Raw genomic sequence first — 6000 nt, 5'->3', positions numbered from 1 at the left:
ACCCTCTACGAAACCGACAGAGCAACGGCTCTTCCTTAGGTATATATCTCTATTGCTGCAAAGTAATAGGCCTATATATCTAGATGCTACCTATACCCGAACGCCCTAAACCAACTCGATATACCGACCCCATATACCGAACCGCTCCAGCACCTGCTGTCACCAGCACACTCACGAGCAAAACACCGACCAGGCACTAGATGTATAGATCTATTATCTCTCTTGTAGATCCCTATATACAGACCCTACACCAAAAGCCCTCTCCACCGAACGACCTAAACCGACTCGATATACCGACCCCATATACCGAACCGCTCTAGCACCTGCTTTCACTAGCACACGCACGAGCAAAACACCGACCAGGCACTAGATGTATAGATCTATTCTCTCTCTTGTAGATCCCTATATACAGACGCCTACACCAAATACCCTCTCCACCGAACGCCCTAAACCGACTCGATATACCGACCCCATATACCGAACCGCTCTAGCACCTGCTTTCACTAGCACACGCACGAGCAAAACACCGACCAGGCACTAGATGTATAGATCTATTCTCTCTCTTGTAGATCCCTATATACAGACGCCTACACCAAATACCCTCTCCACCGAACGCCCTAAACCGACTCGATATACCGACCCCATATACCGAACCGCTCTAGCACCTGCTTTCACTAGCACACGCACGAGCAAAACATCGACTAGGCAATAGCTGTATAGGTCTATTATTGTTAGGTTATAATAGATTCCTGTATACAGACGCCTACACCAAAACGCCCAAAACATCGACTAGGTAATAGCTGTAGATCTATTCTGTCTTGTAGATCCCTATATACAGACGCCTACACCAAATACCCTCTCTACCGAACGCCCTAAACCGACTCGATATACCGACCCCATATACCGAACCGCTCCAGCACCTGCTTTCACTAGCACACGCACGAGCAAAACATCGACCAGGCAATAGCTGTATAGATCTATTCTCTCTCTTGTAGATCCCTATATACAGACGCCTACAAAAACAACAGACAGACACTGTATAAAACTACAAACAATATTTCTTTTCGCAAAGAGCTCGCTGTTACATCTCTTTCTGTTCACCACACTGCTCTTTAGCACCCGCGCCAACGGAAGACTAGCTCGGAAATTGGACTACGCAACTATCCTCCAAATTGTACAAGACCTATAGAAACTCCATATTGAACAACATACATAGAACGGCTTAGCCAAAGTCCTACATAGTCACCGACTGATACAGACTCTAATGGAAATATAATAATAATAATAATAATACTTCGTCTTAATTTCTAACTATCTTCTTTATACTCTTCTTATTTATTTTCTCTTTTCGTTTACCTCCTTCTTTCTTTCTATCCTCCTATACTTCTTCGATTCTCTTCTTCTTCTTTACTTCTCTCTACTTTTATATTTCTTCTTTCTTTTATCTTATACTTGTTAAACTTCTTCTCTCTACTCTACCCTCTCCTCTACCCTTTTTGTGATACCTTACAGCTTACTCTTACTCTCTCTCTCTTCTTTCTCTACTCTCTACTCTTACAATTTACCCTCTGCGCCCCCTTAATCTATCTTACCTTGATAAAACTCCTCTTCTTACTCTCTTTCTTTGCCTTTACCTCGATCTCTCTTGTATTTTCTTTCTCTACTATTATTTTGCGTCTACAACTCCGCGCCCTCTCTTATCTATCTACCTCTAAAATATAATATTCTCTTATATTCTTTTCTACTACTCTCGCTTTTGTATTATTATTACCGCAACGGGCGGCTTCTTGAAACTTAACCTTTTCCTCTGCCCTACCCTCTCCCTTCGCCCTTCCGCCTACTCTCAATCCCCTCTTTCTTGCTTTCTATTAAACTCTCTTGTATTTCCTCCTCCCTAAAATCCCTTACCCTCACTCTCTCCCTTACCCTCAATCTCTCCCTTACCCTCAATCTCTCCCTTACCCTCAATCTCTCCCTACCCTCAATCTCTCCCTTACCCTCTCCCTCTACTACTACACCTCCCCTTTTCCTCTCTCAACTTCTTTTACTCCTCTAACTTCCCTTTCCTCTCTCTTGATCTACTTTACTTTCCCTATTTCCTCTTCTTTCTACCTCTTTCTCTCCTACTTACCTCACTCCCTACTCCTTCCTTTTTCTCTCCTTCTACTAACCCTTTCGAATTTTACTTTTAACTCTACTCTCTAACCTTTCTCTTCCTACTCCTTACTCATTACCTCTTCTCACCCTTTTTCTCTTTCTTCTCCGACTTTCTTTACTCACTCTACTTCTCTTTTTCTACTACCTACTACTCCTCTTTACTTCCTTTCTATACTTCTTTCTTCTACTACTACCTACTTTACTCTCTCTTACCGCTTTCACTACTTCTACTTCTACTCTTACCCTTTTCTTTACTCTTGCTCTCTTTCGTGCTCTCTTTCTTCTTCACTTCTACTTCTCATTTTCCTTTTTCTCTCTCTTCCTTTCCTTTACTTCTGCTCTTACTCTTACTCTTTATTACTATTCTATTCTCTTATATCTATTTTCTTACTTTTCTATATTATATTAACTATCATCTCTCTCTTCTTCACTCTTTCTCTCTTCTTATATCTCTTCTCTTTTTTCTCTTTTACTATCTCTTCTATCCTCTTCTATTATCCCTACTCCCTTACCCTTCTTACTCTCCCTAACCCTGTAACCTTTCTTTATTTCTCTACTTCTCTTCTTCTACTACCTACTACTTCTCTTTACTTACCTACTTTCTTTACTTTTCCTTCTGCGTTTTACTCTCTCTTACCGTTTTATTACCTACTCCCTCTCTTCCTTTACCACTTCTACTCCTTCTTAACTTCCTACACTCTCTACTATCTACTCTTTACTCTACTCTTTACTCTACTCTTTACACGCTACTATCTACCCTTATAACACATACTCCTCTTCTTTATAATACCTTACTTATCTCTTCCTAACACTCCCCTTTCTCTTTATATCCTACTTACCTATGAAACCCTCTCTTCGCCCTACCTACTTGTGAAACCTCCTCTTCCCCCTTACTACTTGTTTCGCCTCCTTGTCTGTCCTATCTGCCCCGTCTGACTTGCTGTACTGCGCCCCCGGAACTCACTCCACCGCCTGCGTTCCTATAACCTAATTAATCCTACAATAACTACTCTTACTCCACCCTTTTTGTAACACCTTACGGGTCCACCCACCCCCCTCTACTCTCTCCTCTACTCTTACTCTACCCTCTTTGTGACACCTTACGGCTTACTCTTACTCTCCCTCTTCTTTTCCTACTTCTCCCTTTCTCCTCCTAAATACTTCTTAACCCTAAAAACGGGGTGTTACTACTTATACGCCCTATCTAACTTCTTTTAACTCCTTACTCTCTACTCTTACACCCTACCTCTACTTCGCTCTACAACTCTGCGTCCTCTAAACCTACCTTATCTTATAAAAATTCTATTCTAACTCTCTTTCTAACCCTTTACCTCTACCTCTTGTATTTTCTTTCTCTACCCTCCTTTTGCGCCCCTAAATCCCCGCCCCTCTTACCTATTTACCCCTAACATATAATCCTCTCTTATATTCTCTTCTACTACTCTCGCCTTTGCATCTTCCTTACCGCAACCGGCGGCCTTCTTTAAACTCTACCTCTTTTCCTCTTTTCCTCTGCCCTATGCTCTTGCTTTACGCTTCTGCCTACTCTGAAACCCCTCTTTCTTATTTTCTAGTAAACTCTCTTATATTTCCTCCTCTCTAAAACCCCCCTATATATTATTTACTATCCACTTTATTATTCTTAACTCTTTTTACTTACTTTCTCTAGTTATCTTCTTATACTATAATACCTAACCCTCTTTACCCCCCTGATCCTCTCTACCTCCCTGATCCTCTCTACCCTCCCTGATCCTCTCTACCCTCCCTGATCCTCTCTACCCTCCCTGACCCTTCCTCTCCCTGACCCTTCCTCTCTCTACCCCTAACCCTTTAACCGCGCCCTCCACTACTCTCTTACCTCCCTCTACCCTACCTCTTCCTCTATTAACCCCCCTATTAATACTCTGTTACACTATCAATTTGCGTCTCGTACTATCCAATACTGCCCCGAACAATTCCTCTCCTACCCCTTACATTTCTCCTGCCTAACTCCCTACTAAATACATAACGAATAACCCTTATACAAATCTACTCTAACACAATCTTAACTGCTTCTTTTGTATTTCTCCTCCCCGTCACTAACATCTCCCTATTTTGTCCTCGCTTTGCTTATCACCCGCCCTTCGCATATTCCCTATCTATTCCCCTACTATCCTAATTGCCTGTCTTACTACTCTACCTGCCTAAACTCCTGTTATCACTGCCGTATTAAACTCTACTACCCGCCTTGTCGCTCCTGCTCCTACTGCTCTACCCTCCTCTCTACTATATCTCCTCTTTATTACTGCTCTTTGCTGCTGTCTATCTCCTTGTCCGCTTGTCTACACACTAAAAATCTCTCCTCCTCTTCTTTATATCTCTCTTCGCCTCCTTGCCCCTCCAAATACTTTTCTAATACTCGCCTTCTATATCTTATTACCCACTCTTTCCCCTCTACATACTACCTAACGAATTGCTCTTCTACCTTATTTTGCCTGTAATCTAATCCTCCTTTATCTCCTTATGAATATTTTTATTCTTCTATTCATTTCTTACCTATCCCTCTCTTCATTCTGTAACCCTAACCCTTTCTTCCTTCTATACCCCTAACCCTGTCTTATCTACTATAAATCCTCTTCTCCCCTTTAACCCCGCCCCTAACGCTTTCCTACCTCCCTCTACCTAAACGCTGCCCTAATAAACCCCCCGTGAATACTCCTTTATACTGTTAATTTGCATCTCTTACCTTCTAATACCGCCCTAACAATTCCTTTCCTACTCTACCTCCCACCAAAAACGCCCCTAATAACCCTTAAACTGAATCGGCTCTAAAACAATCGTAATCGCTTCTTTTACACTTCCCCCTCCCCTCACCAACATCTCCCTATATTTTCCTCGCTTCGCCCATTATCCGCCCCTTTGCATATTCCCTATCCATTCCCCTACCATCCTAATTCCCTACCTCACTACTCTACCTCCCTAAACTCCTGTTGCCGCTGCTGTATTCACCTCCGCCACCCGCCTTGTCGCTCCTGCTCCTGCTCCTGCTGCTCCAACCCTCCCTGCCCCTCCTCATCTCTCCTCTCCACCACATCCATCCTTCCCCTCTCTCTCTTCTGTTCCTCTCTCTTCTTTCCTTTCCTCTTCATCTATTTCTATCTCTCCTTATTTTTAATCTAATTTACTCGCTTTTATCACTTAATCTATATAACATCTACTAAATACCCTAACTCGGAAACTTTTCCTATTGCCACTATATCTTCTCTCTTCTTCCCTTTACCTCGGCCTATACCCTTCTCTGCAATAACCTCTGTTGTTTATTGTTCTCCTCTATTATAAACGGCTGACTCTAATAAAACTCTCTTATTAACCTATTCGTTTCTGTACACCCTAACCCCTACTTGCTCTAAAACTGTCTTACGAATCCCTCTATTAAATTTACTTTAACTCTCTGTTCTACTAACCTCCTATCTATCCCTATGCTACTCTATTCTTGCTTCCCTATACTAATCCTAACAACCTTGCTATAAATACCCTCGAAACTAACAATCTTTTATATCTGCTGTCTAATCTCCTCCGTATCTATTATCTTCTTATTGCTTGTATACACACGTTATACCATTCGCTATACTAAACACAACCTAAATACTTCTTCAACTATCTCCTTTGCCTACTACCTCTTAGTTCTCTAATACTGTTGTATATTGTGTCGGCTCTGTCCTTCGCCTACCGCCGTCTATATACCGCATCGCATTATCTACTACCCTATATACCTCTATCACTATTCTGCGTCGGTAAACTTAAACTCTACCTACTGTATGCACGTCCAACACGGCCTGCCTCGTCTTACTACTGTTGCTTAAA

The sequence above is a fragment of the Pyrenophora tritici-repentis genome (assembly GCF_003171515.1).
Source record: "Pyrenophora tritici-repentis strain M4 chromosome Unknown M4_contig_00031, whole genome shotgun sequence".
NCBI lineage: Eukaryota > Fungi > Ascomycota > Dothideomycetes > Pleosporales > Pleosporaceae > Pyrenophora > Pyrenophora tritici-repentis.
The sequence above is the reverse complement of the archived record's forward strand: the minus strand, read 5'-3'. Positions refer to the sequence as shown.